Genomic DNA, 15725 nt, shown 5'->3' on the forward strand with positions numbered 1-15725 from the left:
CTAAGTTTTGTCTGTATTTTACTCCCTTAGCAATCTCCACTTCTCCTCTGTGTCCTGATGCTTTGATGTCTTCCAATATCCTGAGACCCTCAAGTCAAAAAGAAGAACTTACCTGAGATCACCGGCAATGTTCGCACTCAAGACTGCACCGACACACATTTCCATAATTTGTTTTAGACTTTTTATTTTTCAGCCATTTATTAAAAAATAAAGGATGATGTTGATGTTAACTAAGCAAAATATAATTAATCACTACTGCTTTGACCGTCTTCAGCCTTGTTTCTAACTTTGACCCTATGCCTGCTCACCTACACCTGATCTCAGTAACAGTCTTAACCACCGCCACACACACCACAATTGCTGTATTGAAATGTTTTTGTAAGTGCCTGCATATTTAATGCATCAAAGGGTTGCATAGATTACAAGGTGTGAATTGTTCTGTAAATTGAGTGATTCACAACTGGAGAAAGAACTGACACAGACTTCCCATAGTTCAAATTATATATTATCATTATTATCAGGTATTTCCCAAGTTCATGACACAATTTATGCATCATAGAGTATTCATACCGCATCAAAACCCTTTTATTTCAATATAATAAAACTAAGAACATTTGTACAGGGCTAATATTTAAATAAATGTTTAGAGCAAAAAAAATATTATAACATTTGAAATGTACTGACAAGCTATGTACTGTACACTGTATTATACACTGAATGTACAAAACATTATGCACCCCTTCCTAATATTGAGTTGCACCCCATTTTGCTCTCAGAGCAGCCTCATTTCGTCGGGGCCATGGACTACAAGGTGTTGAAAGCGTTCCACAGTGATGCTGGCCCATGTTGACTCTAATGCTTCCCACAGTTGTGTTAAGTCAGCTGGATGTCCTTTGGGTGGTGGACCATTCTTGATACACATGGGAAACTGTTGAGCGTGAAAAACCCAGCAGGGTTGCAGTTCTTGACACACTCAAACCGGTGCGCCTGGCACCTACTACCATACCACGTTCAAAGGCAGGTACATCTTTTGTCTTGCCCATTCACTCTCTGAATGGCACACAAAATCCATGTCTCAATTGTCTCGAGGCTTAAAAATACTTATTCAACCTGTCTCCTCCCCTTCATCTACACTGATTTAAGGGGATTTAATAGGTGACATCAATAAGGGATCGTAGCTTTCACCTGGCCAGTCTATCATGGAAAGAGTAGGTGTTCCTAATGTTTTGTACACTCAGTGTATATTTGAAAAATATCTACGCTTAATCACTTGTTGCCTCCTAAACCAGTGTTCATATTTTCATCCACAATTGTTTGTTTTATTGTTCCTTAAAAGTACTTTTCTTTGTAAATCATCTAAATGTCCATAATATTGTCATACATATTTTATTATTGCTTTGCATGTTTGATCCCCCTTTAAATGACGTTCAACTTATGAAGGCTTCATAATGCCTTCATAAGCACTACATAAATGTGTTACAAAGTATCTGCGACCGTATGTCATGCTTTGTAAAGGGTTCATAAATGTGGCGTAACGGTGTGACACAATCGCCAATGTCAAATGTGACATAACCCTCTATGTCGAATATGATATCAACATGCGCTTTATAAAGGGAGACATGTTGGGTCAAGGGATTGGAGTGCACTCAAAAGTGAAGTCATGTTAGTCACATTACACCTAATGTCGTTCCCAGACACTTCCGGCCAAATGCACGGAAGGTCTGCTTGACCGACACATTAAACCTGGCCTTCATTGGTTAGGGTTAGCTTTAACATCGAATTTTAATGAAGATCAATTGTGGAAATGGGTAGGGTTTAGCCATAACTATGACTTTTTGACTGTTAACTAGTGGTGATGACAAGTACTTGACTCTGTAAGGTCACTCCTATAGAATTCTACGGTCACTCCACTAAGGCCAGCTTTGAATGGTTGATATCACAGGCTTAATGTGCGGTGTGTGCAATAGTCTAGGGGCGACATTACACCAAGAAACACTTACCTTGATGAAAGCCCCCAACCTAAAGACATTGAAAATGGCTGTCGTCTGGCACCAAGTTACATGTTCCTCAGTACACAAACACGCACACAACAAAAACAAGGCATACCGTGCAGTGTTGGGCCCATCAGGTCTTTGCAAGTCCATCAGCCCATTTAAATACCTCTTACACCCTACAGTAACCTTTGGATCATGAGAGAACCTTCATAATTCAGTCGAACGTTAATAACCTATTTATTGACACTATGTAGTGTCCTGTAATACTTAGTATGAAGTGAGACACCTTTTGATATTCATACCACATCCATAAAGACTCTATATTGCATGACCCTGTACTTAAGTCAGACCCCTTTGGTGATTTATAACACATACATAAATGCCTTGTATCATATGAAGCTGTACTTACTATAAAGTCAGACACCTTTGGTCATTCATAACAGACACATAAAGGCTTAATGATGTAAACACAAATGTATTAACACTCAAGACATTATCACTAAAAGCTAAAACAAATAAACATTAAAGACAAATACATTAAGTTTCAAAAAGTCCAGCAAAGCAATTATATTGAACATTACACAGGACTGTGAATAGTGTAGCCTGTCCCTGAGCTAGTGGATGAATGGTTCTTGCCTCTCTGCCCGCTGGAGGTACTGCATGTTGGTTCCAACCTTAAAAGTAACAAAGAAAGTTAGCATGTCTGGTTTTCTGTGCAGCGCCAGAAACTCTAAATGGGGAGATGGGAAACTCCATTTGATTCGTATTATTCTAATATTTAATGTACAAATCTGATGACGTGACTATGAGACATGTCTGTATCTAAGGGGATTTTAGCTAGCAAAATTTGGGCTAGCTAACAATTGCTGTGAAGTCACCGAAATTATTTGAAATAACGACTGAGGTAACTACTGTATGGAATATAACTCAACTACTAATTTAAATTACAATGAATAAAGGTTAACTTGTTTTTCACTGTCCAGTGGCACCACAATTGGGCATTGTGATTTGCGAACTCATCACGTGATCAGCATCTTGTCGGTAACACTAAAAAAATACTTTAAGAATTTAGGAATTCTTCCAAAAAAAATTACGTTATGTATTGAATTCATAGTATAAAAGTGTCAATAACCTGTATTTATTCATGATATATGAAAAATAGTTGTCTAAACATTAACAATGATTCATATATGTTCATATATGAGTGACATTTGTATTAAATTTGGAATGCGAATCACTGTACAGTGTATGGTACGGAGTGTTGCTGGCCTTTTACTCCACCCATTCCATTGGCGGTCATAATGCTAATCACTGCACATAATCATCACATATGCCATCGTTTATAAAGTACAGGTTTGTCATATTTGACATAGTGGGTTATGTCACATGTGAGATTGGTGGTTATGTCACACAGTTATGCCACATTTATGAACCCTTTATAAAGCACGACATATGCGTGTAGATTATTTGTAACACATGTATGTAGTGCTTATGAAGCCTTTATACGCTGCACATCATTTAAAGCAGGACATTTAACTTGGTTGAAAATATAAATAGTTGTATCCATTTGAGAATACATTTTTGGTTGTGAAGCCTTTTAAAAATGTTTGAAGGATTTACTTTGAAATTGGGTTATCAGGCATGCTTAAAATGGCGTTTCGAAAGGGTGACATTGTATTTTAATGTAACACCTAACATAATGTAAATAAACTTATGAGGCATCAACACAAAAGTCCATTCAATGTCTTTTGAGTAATTAAATGTTTTTCCGAATGCATATATGTTCGCATGTAGATAATTACACTCCAAAACAATATCACGTTTCAGGGAAGACCCAGAAAGAGACAGTGTCGAAGTAACAAAAGTGTATTACTAGAACAGGGGGCAGGCAAAATGACAGGTCAGTAATCCAGATCAGAGTCCAAAAGGTACAGAACGGCACGCAGTCTCAGGGTCAGGGCAGGCAGAGGCCAATAATCCAGTGTGGTGGGGCAAGTACAGGACGACAGGAAGGGTCAGGGCAGGAATAATGATCAAAACCGGGAAAACAAGAAAAAGACAGGAGCAAGCGGAAAAACGCCGGTAGGGTTGACGAACAAAACGAACTGGGTCAAAAGCTTCAAGTTCCTCGCCGTGCACATCACTGACAACCTGAAATCCCTTAAAACAGACAGCGTGGTGAAGAACCTCAAGACGCTGAAGAAATTCCGCTTGGCCCCTAAGACCCTCACAAACTTCTACAGATGCACCATTGAGAGCATCCTGTCGGGCTGTATCACCGCCTGGTACGGCAACTGCACCATCCACAACCACAGGGCTTTCCAGATGGTGGTACAGCACCTGATGTCACAAGAAGGTCAAGAAGATCATCAAGGATCTCAGCCACCCGAGCCATGGCCTGTTCATGGCTCGGGTGGAAAATAGGAAATACAGTAGTCCCACAGTAGATGCTCAAAATATACAGGTATATGGTTCCATTCACATGTACAGTGCATAACACACCATTAAGCTAAAAACACAAGACACACATACGTCACTTATGAGGTGAGGTGAGGTGTGAGAGAGAGTCTCTAAGGTGTAATTAGCAGTATGATCAAAGCTGGTTCAGCTATTTCAAATATTTAGCAGACAATAGGTGTGATAAAGTGTAGGATTGATGCAATGTTTTGGAATAAAGTATACCTCAATCACTAAACTCCTAATGGCATTGTATAACTGTGTTTCACATATGCTTTACACTTTAAATTGTTTGATGTGAACCCTGTCTATGTCAGAATGAATGAGGCCAAGACAAATGGATATGAGAAATATGTCAGGTGCAGGACAACACACCAATGCTGTACCCAGACAGTGCCATGAATGGAGCTAATTTCTTTCGAAATGAAATACTTCGAGTGGCTCATAAGTGTTGTCACGAACCGGTCTTTCACATCGCAAGTGAACACCTGGTTCCACCTGTTCCTCCCACACACCCATGTGGGATGGAACTCTCTCCATTGTGCCAGGTAATCAATCACAACCTTTATCACTGGCAACTGCTGTTAAAACATTCCACAAGTGATTATGTACAAACATCTTGGATTGAAAAAACTCTGAAGCTGAAATGTCTGAATTACCTCCTTATGAAAAAACAGTATTTCATGGATGTCTAAATGGCTCAGAAACATGATAGAACTTGTTGTCAGAGATGAGTAAAAAATATCTCTGAAAGACACCCGGTGATAGAATCGTAATATGTAAGTTGGAACTTATCTGGTAAAGACAGAATTTATCTGACAGCATAGGCTCAACATGCATGACGGCCCCCGCACAATGCCTGGCTTGTTAGGTCATTGGGTGGTGATTGTTATGGTCTGTTTCACCCAAAGGTTATTGAACTTTTTAATCAAGCGTTTACAAAGAAAGTTTCTGCAAGGATTAAGTTTAACAGGAAAGAAAGATACAGTATGTCTTGATACAGAATCATTAGGTAGATTTTTACAGTTTTACATGAACTATTGTCATAATCGCATGGTTTGCTTTCTCTGTAAAGCCTTTTTGAAATCTGACACAGCGGATGGATTAAGCTTTATTTTGATGTATTACACTTGTGATTATATGAAAGTTAAATATTTATAATACTGTAGTTTGAATTTCGCACTCTGCAATTTCACCGGGCGGCGCTTCTCAAGACCAACTCCAGGTATCGTCAACAAAAGGATCGCCGTCGGACTCCAGCTCCTCGCTATCGCATTGGACAGAGGGTATGGCTATCCCCACGGGACCTGCCCCTTCGGGTGTAGTACCGCAAACTTTCCCCCGTTTCATTGGCCCTTTCCCCATCTCTAGAGTCCTTAGTTCCACTGCTGTTTGTCTTTTTTTACTGCGTATTCTCCGTATTCACCCAACGTTCCATGTGTCTAGGATTAAGCCCGTGTCTCACAGCCCTTTGTCTTTTGTTTCCAGGCCCACCCCTCTGCCCCATGTCATCGATGGCCATCCGGCATACACGGTGAGACGCCTCCTGAGTGTTCGACCGCGGGGCAGGGGTTTCCAGTACCTGGTTGACTGGGAAGGTTATGGCCCGGAGGAGAGGTGCTGGGTCCACGCTAGAGACACCCTGGACCCAGCCCTCATCGCCAACTTCCACTGCCAGCACCCCGGTCAACCAGGTATGCTCCTGGGTAGGACGCCAGGTGGCTGCCCCTAGAGGGGGAGGGGGGACTGTCACACCCTGACCTGTTTTCTGGACTCTGTACCTGCCTGCCCTGCCCTGGCCTCGAGCTTGCCTGACACACTGTACCTCCTGGACTCTGAACTGGTTTTGACCTTTTGCCTGTCCACGACCATTCTCTTGCCTACCCCTTTTGGATTTAATAAATATCAAAGATTCAAACCATCTGCATCTGGGTCTACCCTTGTGCCCTTATGAAATCATACATTTTTTAAACATTTTATTGAAAAATACGTTTTTATCAATTAGTATATTTGAGTTTAACCACAATATTTGTTGTATTATTTGTTCTGTCTTTTCAGGTGGATTAAACTGAAATTGCAACCAACTTTCTAAGGCTTATTTAAAAAATAATTATATTTTGGAGATTATTTTGTTTTCAAGCAGTTGTAATCTGAATAAAGGGAAAAAGGCTTTTCTTGAACATTGGGTGAGACATTCCTACCAATTTACTAGAGAACTCTGTTGCTAATTAGCATTTACAGTAAATTGAAATGAATATATTGATAAACTGACTTTGTCAGAGAGAGAAGTAGATGGTTATCCAAACGTCACGCCAGGATAAGCCTCTACGAAACACAGACCTTATATGAAGTAGTTCTAAAATCCCAGAAGCAAAAATGAATGGTGAAAAAACAATTGGAACCATTACCGGGTTTTACCGCTAGGTTTTATGTGTATTATAATGTGTTCACTGTGCTAGTCTATGGTCGCTACTTGCTAACTAGTTAGGTAGCTGGGCTCACGTGTGAAGCTAGCCACAATAACGATTCGCCTTCAGAATAGTGAATAAGTTCCCCATTGAAAGTGCCACAAACGGAGCACACCCATCATATTAACTAAAGTTAGCTAACTACGTGTGTCAACACACACTATAAGTAACATTAGTTATTTTTCAATGTGGCTAAATACTAGCTAACTTATTAGTGTTAGCACAGATAGAACAATGGCCCACGTGTTTCTCTGGAAGTATTCACCTTTTTAAGAACTCAGAAACAAAACAATGTCAGAATGTTCTGTTTTGTGGAGGACTTTCGTTGTGGCGTTCTTGCCATTTTGCGAACTTTACCTAGCTAGCTCAAAATGTTGTGGGATCATACCAAGAAAAACATTTCAAAGTCGAATGGCAAGTCTGTGCCACATCTGAAGATTATTCAAGAATGGCCACACAGCACCTACGAAAACATTTTCAATTATTTTGTCTCATCTCTCATGTGGATGGGTCAGAGATTAGGAGCTACAAAGCACAGAGGCATATCAATACCTCCACAGCAGAAAAGTTGGGCGGGTGCTTATTCACTGTCTTGAGGATGACAACCGGGTGTTTCTCAAAGCAGATATCCAGCCCAGTCAAAGCAAAACACACCATCATTCTGCCTGGATTCTTGTATTATCTGTCGGCACGGCGGAGACTGCAGAGTGTTCTTGTGTTGCAGGGCAGGGGAAGTCTTGCAGTCATGCAGATGCAATACTATGGAAGGTAGCTAGCTCGCTGGCTTTTTGTTTATCATAACCCTTTCTATGACTGATATGTTTGACGTTAGCTAATTACTCAGCTAGCTAGCTAATTGTGATGATACCATATCACTGACCAGAACTGATAACGTTAACTATTACAACACACACACACGGTTCTTGGTTTCAATGGCTCATTGTGTAAGTATATCAGTTTAATCTTGAATGGCAATGAGGTAGGTACAGAATCAAGGTGAGTTTTACATTCAAATGGGAAATTACCAACAACCTAAACCTACTAGTTAAAAGGAAACTGTGTAAACTAGTCAGCTGTGAACACCATGTAAACTAGTGTTCTGTATTGCAATTGACTATTCTACCAGTAGTGCTTTGTTGAAGGTGCAGAATGCTGTGTATGGAGGATTGACAGGGGTGTCATGTACAGATGACCAACACCAGTGGAACTTGGTGACGGAGTGGAATTTACCTCAAAAGGTTGAGCGAGATCTGTTTCAAACGTCACAAATCAAGTGACAAGTTCTCTGACAGAACCACAGACGCTTCTGCATACCACTCCCACAATGCACTTAAAAAGAGTGTGGAAGGGGCCAATGTTCCAGTGGGGAGCCTTCTTGACAAGTGCATCAAAGCTAAACCAAACAGTCAACAGGTTCCAGCAGCAGCCACACAGCTACAGCAGCCTCATGGTGAACACGGCATCAACATGCAGTGTCAGAAAATGCTTGTCATTTTATGACGTTTATGTTAAGATGGAGGAGTGTAAATGTGCCAGCTTGGAGGAGGTCACTAAAGCACAGAGTGCCTCCCATGCGTGGAATGACTCGCTTAATCTTCGGATCATTGCTAGTGCAGCATTGAAGGTTCCAGTGCGCATCTCAACAAATCCTGACAACTTTGTGCGGGAGCATCTTTCCCCAGGAACTCCGCAACCACATATGGCAAGGAGAACGAGCAGGTGGCCTACACATGGATGAAGAGCAGCGGGTTTAGTCTGGAGAGTAGAGGCACAGGAGTACAGTTGAAGTCGGAAATTTACATACACCTTAGCCAAATACATTTAAACTCAGTTTTTCACAAATCCTGAAAATTCCCTGTCTTAGGTCAGTTAGGATCACCATTTTATTTGAAGAATGTGAAATGTCAAAATAATAGTAGAGAGAATAATTTATTTCAGCTTTTATTTCTTTCATCACATTCCCAGTGGGTCAGAAGTTTACATAAACTCAATTAGTATTTGGTAGCATTGCCTTTAAATTGTTTAACTAGGATCAAACGTTTCGGGTAGCCTTCCATAAGTTTCCCACAATAAGTTGGGTGAATTTTGGTCCATTCCTCCTGACAGAGCTGGTGTAACTGAGTCAGGTTTGTAGGCCTCCTTGCTTGCACACGCTTTCTCAGTTCTGCCCACACATTTTCTATAGGGTTGAGGTCAGGGCTTTGTGTTGGCCACTCCAATACCTTGACTTTGTTGTCCTGAAGCCATTTGAAGTATGCTGGGGTCAATGTCCATTTGGAAGACCCATTTGTGACCAAGCTTTAACTTCCTGACTGATGTCTTGAGATGTTGCTCCAATATATCCACATAATATCCCCCCTAATGAAGCCATCTATTTTGTGAAGTGCACCAGTCCCTCCTGCAGCAAAGCACCCCCACAACATGATGCTGCCACTCCCGTGCTTCACAGTTGGGATGGTGTTCTTCGGCTTGCAAGCCTCCCCCCTTTTCATCCAAACATAACGATGGTCATTATGGCCAAACAGTTCTATTTTTGTTTCATCAGACCAGAGGACATTTCTCCAAAAAGTACGATATTTGCCCCATGTGCAGTTGCAAACCATAGTCTGGTTTTTCTATGGTGGTTTTGGAGCAGTGGCTTCTTCCTTGCTGAGCGGCCTTTCAGGTTATGTCGATATAGGACTCGTTTTACTGTGGATATAGATACTTTTGTACCTGTTTCCTCCAGCAGCTTCACAAGGTCCTTTGCTGTTGTTCTGGGATTGATTGCACTTTTCGCACCAAAGTATATTAATCTCTAGGAGACAGAACTTGTCTCCTTTTTGAGCGGTATGACAGCTGCGTGGTCCCATGGTGTTTATACTTACTTACTATTGTTTGTATAGATGAACGTGGTACCTTCAGGCGTTTGGAAATTATCCCAAGGATGAACCAGACGTGTGGAGGTCTACTATGTTTTTTATGAGGTCTTGGCTGATTTCTTTTGATTTTCCCATGATGTCAAGCAGAGGCACTGAGTTTGAAGGTAGGCTTTGAAATACACCCACACCTCCAATTGACTCAAATGATGTCAATTAGCAAAGCTTCTAAACCCATGACATGATTTTCTGGCATTTTCCAAGCTGTTTAAAGGCACAGTCAACTTAGTGTATTTAAATATCTGACCCACTGGAATTGTGATACCGTGAAATAATCTGTCTGTAAACAATTGTTGGAAAAATTACTTGTGTCATGCACAAAGTAGATGTCCTAACTGACTTGCCAAACTATAGTTTGTTAACAAGAAATTTGTGGAGTGGTTGAAAAACAAGTTTTAATGACTTGAACCTAAGTGTATGTAAACGTCCGACTTCAACTGTGTGTCAAGGAGCCATGCTTTCTGCAAATCAAATCTAAATCAAATTTTATTGGTCACATACACATGGTTAGCAGATATTATTGCGAGTGTAGCAAAATACTTGAGCTTCTAGTTCCGACAGTGCAGTAATATCTAACAAGCAATCTACCAATTCCACAACAACTACCTAATACACAAAAATAATAGAATAGGAATAAACTCAGCATTAAAAAAAGCGTCCCTTTTTCAGGACCCTTTCAAAGATAATTTGTAAAAATAACTTCACAGATCTTCATTGTAAAGGGTTTAAACACTGTTTCCCATGCTTGTTCAATGAACCATAAACAATTAATGAACATGCACCTGTGGAACGGTCGTTAAGACACTAACAGCTTACAGACGGTAGGCCATTAAGGTCACAGTTATGAAAACTTAGGACACTAAAGAGGCCTTTCTACTGACTCTGAAAAACACCAAAAGAAAGATGCCCAGGGTCCCTGTGCATCTGCGTGAACGTGCCTAAAGCATGCTGCAAGAAGGCATGAGGACTGCAGATGTGGCCAGGGCAGTAAATTGCAATGTTCGTACTGTGAGATGCCTATGACAGCGCTACAGGGAGACAGGAAGGACAGCTGATCATCCTCACAGTGGCAGACCACGTGTAACAACACCTGCACAGGATCGGTATATCCGAACATCACACCTGCGGGACAGGTACAGGATGGCAACAACAACTGCCCGAGTTACACCAGGAATGCACAATCCCTCCATCAGTGCTCAGACTATCCGCAATAGGCTGAGAGAGGCTGGACTGAGGGCTTGTGGGCCTGTTGTAAGGCAGGTCCTCACCAGACACCACCGGCAACAACGTCGCCTATGGGCACAAACCCACCGTCGCTGGACGAGACAGGACTGGCAAAAAGTGCTCTTCACTGATGAGTCACGGTTTTGTCTCACCAGGGGTGATGGTTGACTTCGCGTTTATCGTCGAAGGAATGAGCATTACACCGAGGCCTGTACTCTGGAACGGGATCGATTTGGAGGTGGAGGGTCCATCATGGTCTGGGGCGGTGTGTCACAGCATCATTGGACTGAGCTTGTTGTCATTGCAGGCAATCTCAACACTGTGCGTTACAGGGAAGACATCCTCCACCCTCCAGCATGACAAGGCCACCAGCCATACTGCTCATTCTGTGTGTGATTTCCTACAAGACAGGAATGTCAGTGTTCTGCCATGGCCAGCAAAGAGCCAATCCCATTGAGCACGTCTGGGACCTGTTGGATCGGAGGGTGAGGTCTTGGGCCATTCCCTTCAGAAATGTCCAGGAACTTGCAGGTGCCTTGGAGGAAGAGTGAGGTAACATTTTCACAGCAAGAACTGGCAAATCTGGTGCATTCCATGAGGAGGAGATGCACTGCAGTACTTAATGCAGCTAGTGGCCACACCAGATACTGACTGTTAGTTTTGACCCCCCCTTTGTTCAGGGACACATTATTCAATTTCTGTTAGTCACATGTCTGTGGAACTTGTTCAGTTTATATCTCAGTTGTTGAATCTTGTTATGTTCATACAAATATTACACATATTAAGTTTGCTGAAAATAAACGCAGATGACAGTGAGAGAACGTTTCTGAGTTTATATACATATTTTTTTATTTAACCTTTATTTTACTAGGCAAGTCAGTTAAGAACACATTCTTATTTACAATGACGGCCTACCAAAAGGCAAAAGGCCTCTTGCGGGGATGGGGGCTGGGATTAAAAATACAAATAAATAAAATAAAAATATAGGACAAAACACATCACGACAAGAGAGACAACACAACACTACATAAAGACAGACCTAAAACAAAAACATAGCATGGTAGCAACACAACATGACAACAACATGGTAGGAACACAACATGGCAGCAGCACAAAACAAACATTTTTAGGCACAGACATCAGCACAAAGGGCAAGAAGCTAGAGACAACAATACATCACGCAAAGCAGCCATAACTGTCAGTAAGAGTGTCCATGATTGAGTCTTTGAATGAAGAGATTGAGATAAAACTGTCCAGTTAGAGTTTTTGTTGCATTTTGTTGCAACTTGTTCCAGTCGCTAGCTGCAGCGAATTGAAAAGACGAGCGACCCAGGGATGTGTGCTTTGGGGACCTTTAACAGAATGTGACTGGCAAAACGGGAGTTGTATGTGGAGGATGAGGGCTCCAGTAGATATCTCAGATAGGGGAGAGTGAGGCCTAAGAGGGTTTTATAAATAAGTATCAACCAGTGAGTCTTGCAACAGGTATACAGAGATGACCAGTTTACAGAAGAGTGCAGTGATGTGTCCTATAAGGAGCATTGGTGGCAAATCTGATGGCCGAATGGTAAAGAACATCTATCCGCTCGAGAGCACCCTTACCTGCCGATCTATAAATTACATCTCCATAATCTAGCATGGGTAGATGGTCATCTGAATCAGAGTTAGTTTGGCAGCTGGGGTGAAAGAGGCGTGATTACGATAGACGAAACCAAGTCTAGATTTAACTTTGCCTGCAGCTTTGACGTGTGCTGAGGGAAGGATACTGTACCGTCTAGCCATACTCCCATGTACTTGTATGAGGTGACTACCTCAAGCTCTAAACCCTCAGAGGTAGTAATCACACCTGCAGGGAGAGAGTCATTCTTCTTACCAAACCACATGACCTTTGTTTTGAAGGTGTTCAGAACAACGTTAAAGGCAGAGAAAGCTTGTTGGACACTAAGAAAGCTTTGTTGGAGTGTTTAACACAAAATCCGGGGAGGGGCCAGTTGAGAATAAGACTGTACCATCTGCATATAAATGGATGAGAGAGCTTCCTACTGCCTGAGCAATGTTGTTGATGTAAATTGAGAAGAGCGTGGGGCCTAGGATCAAGCCTTGGGGTACACCCTTGGTGACAGGCAGTGGCTGAGACAGCAGATGTTCTGACTTTATACACTGCACTCTTTGAGAGAGGTAGTTAGCAAACCAGGCCAAAGACACCTCAGAGACCACAATAGTCCTTAGCCGGCCCACAAGAATGGAATGGTCTACCGCAGGGGTGTCAAACTCATTCCACGGAGGGCCTAGTGTCTGCAGGTTTTTGGTTTTTCCTTTCAATAAAGCCCTAGACAACCAGGTGTGGGGAGTTCCTAACTAATTAGTGATGTTAATTCATCAATCAAGTACAAGGGAGGAGCGAAAACCCGCAGACACTCGGCCCCCCGTGGAATGAGTTTGACACCTGTGGTCTACCGTATCAAAAGCTTTGGTCAAGTCAATAAAAATAGCAGCATAACATTGCTTGGAATCAAGGGCAATGGTGACATCATTGAGGACCTTTAAGCAGGGCTCTACAGTGTGAGTATTTCACTCGCTGTCACGCCCTGGCCTTAGTTATCTTTGTTTTCTTTATTATTTTAGTTAGGTCAGGGTGTGACATGGGGGATGTATGTGTTTTGTATTGTCTAGGGGTTTTGTATGTTTATGGGGCAGTGTCTAGTCTAGGTGTATGTATGTCTATGGTTGCCTAGATTGGTTCTCAATTAGAGACAGCTGTCTATCGTTGTCTCTGATTGGGAACCATATTTAGGCAGCCATATTCATTGGGTAATTCGTGGGTTATTGTCTATGTCTATGTGTAGTGTTTGTGTCAGCACTATTTGTTTATAGCGTCACGTTCGTTCGTTTGTTGTTTTGTATAGTTTGTATAGTGTTCTTCGTTTCGCTTAATTAAAAGGATGAATGTATTGTTATCACGCTGCGCCTTGGTCCTCCTCTCTTCTACCATATAACGATCGTGACACTCGCATTTGCCCCTAAAAATAGATATGTGCGAACCGGAAAAAATATTTACGAGCACAGTGTGCGATTAAAGATTACAACCTACCGTATCTATTTTACCCCCGCTGCTAATTGTTTAAAAACTACAAGTCCCACATTCCACAAGCGGCAAATATTGTAGAGGGCAGAAACAGGCGGGCAAACTCGTCCTTCGTGCCATGTAACCCGCATCTGAGAAGAGACCGTAGCGAAACATATAGATTCAATGCGAATTGGCTCAAAATGTTCCCATGGCTAGAGTTCTAAAACAACGTCATGTTCTGCAAATATTGTAGAGGGCAGAAACAGGCGGGCAAACTCGTCCTTCGTGCCATGTAACCCGCATCTGAAAAGAGACCGTAGCGAAACATAACATCTCGCGGCGGCATATCCAGTGCAGAGATCTGTACCTGTTGAGACAGGAGAAACCATCAGGCACAGCGGAAGCAGCCTTTTCTTGTCTATATTGAATACATCATTTAAACTTTCACAGTGTAGGTTGGAAAAAGCATATGAACACCTAGTCTAATGACTTTTCCAAAAGCTAATTGGAGTGAGGAGTCCGCTAACCTCGAGTCCAATCAATGAGACGAGTTCGGAGATGTTGGTTAGAGCTGCCTTGAGTTTGCTATTTACAAGAAGCATTGCCTGATGTGAACCATGCCTCGAACAAAATAGATCTCAGAAGACCTCAGATGAAGAACTTGCATAAAGCTGGAAAGGGTTAAAAAAAGTATCTCTAAAATCCTGTATGTTCATCAGTCCACGGGTAAGACAAATTGTCTATAAATGGAGAAAGTTCAGAACTGTTGCTACTCTCCCTAGGAGTGACCATCCTGCAAAGATGACTGCAAGAGCACAGCGCAGAACGCTGAATGAGGTTAAGAAGAATCCTAGTGTGTCAGCTAAAGATTTACAGAAATGTCTGGAACATGCTAACATCTCTGTTGACGAGTCTACGATACGTAAAACACTAACCAAGAATGGTGTTCATGGGAGGACACTACGGAAGAAGCCACTGCTGTCCAAAAAAAACATTGCTGCACGTCTGAAGTTTGCAAATGTGCACCTGGCAAAATATTCTGTGGAAAGATGAAACTACAGTTGAGTTGTTTGGAAGGAACACACAACACTATGTGTGGAGAAAAAAAGGCACAGCACACCAACATCAAAACCTCATCCCAACTGTAAAGTATGGTCGTTTGGGGCTGTTTTGCTGCCTCAGGGCCTGGACAGCTTGCTGTCATGGACGGAAAAATGAATTCCCAAATTTATCAAGACATTTTGCAGGAGAATGTTAGGCTATCTGTCCTCCAATTGAAGCTCAACAGAAGTTGGATGATGCAACAGGACTGAAACAGTTTTGTGAAGAGGAATGGTCCAAAATTCCTCCTGAGCATAGAGAAAATGTTTGGTTGAGGTTATTGCTGCCAAAGGAGGGTCAACTAGTTATTAAATCCAAGGGTTCACATTCTTTTTCCACCCTGCACTGTGAACGTTTACACGGTGTGTTCAATAAAGACATGAAAACATATAATTGTTTGTGTGTTATTAGTTTAAGCAGACTGTGTCTGTCTATTGTTGTGACCTAGATGAAGTTCAGATGAAATTTTGTGGGCAATTTATGCAGAAATCCAGGT

The 15725-nt window shown here is 41.8% G+C and overlaps 1 protein-coding gene across 13 annotated transcripts in view; it reads left to right on the top strand.

The window, feature by feature from the left end:
- The window catches only part of LOC139554258 (plectin-like), a 192924-nt gene extending 189195 nt beyond the window's left edge, over window positions 1-3729 (top strand). For all 13 annotated transcript variants that reach the window (XM_071367000.1, XM_071367001.1, XM_071367002.1 and 10 more), the window contains one exon: window positions 31-3729. The gene's annotated coding sequence lies outside the window, so the exon portion shown is untranslated. The remainder of the gene's footprint in view (window positions 1-30) is intronic.
- Window positions 3730-15725: the final 11996 nt, after the last annotated feature.

The sequence above is a fragment of the Salvelinus alpinus genome, chromosome 26, assembly GCF_045679555.1.
Source record: "Salvelinus alpinus chromosome 26, SLU_Salpinus.1, whole genome shotgun sequence".
NCBI lineage: Eukaryota > Metazoa > Chordata > Actinopteri > Salmoniformes > Salmonidae > Salvelinus > Salvelinus alpinus.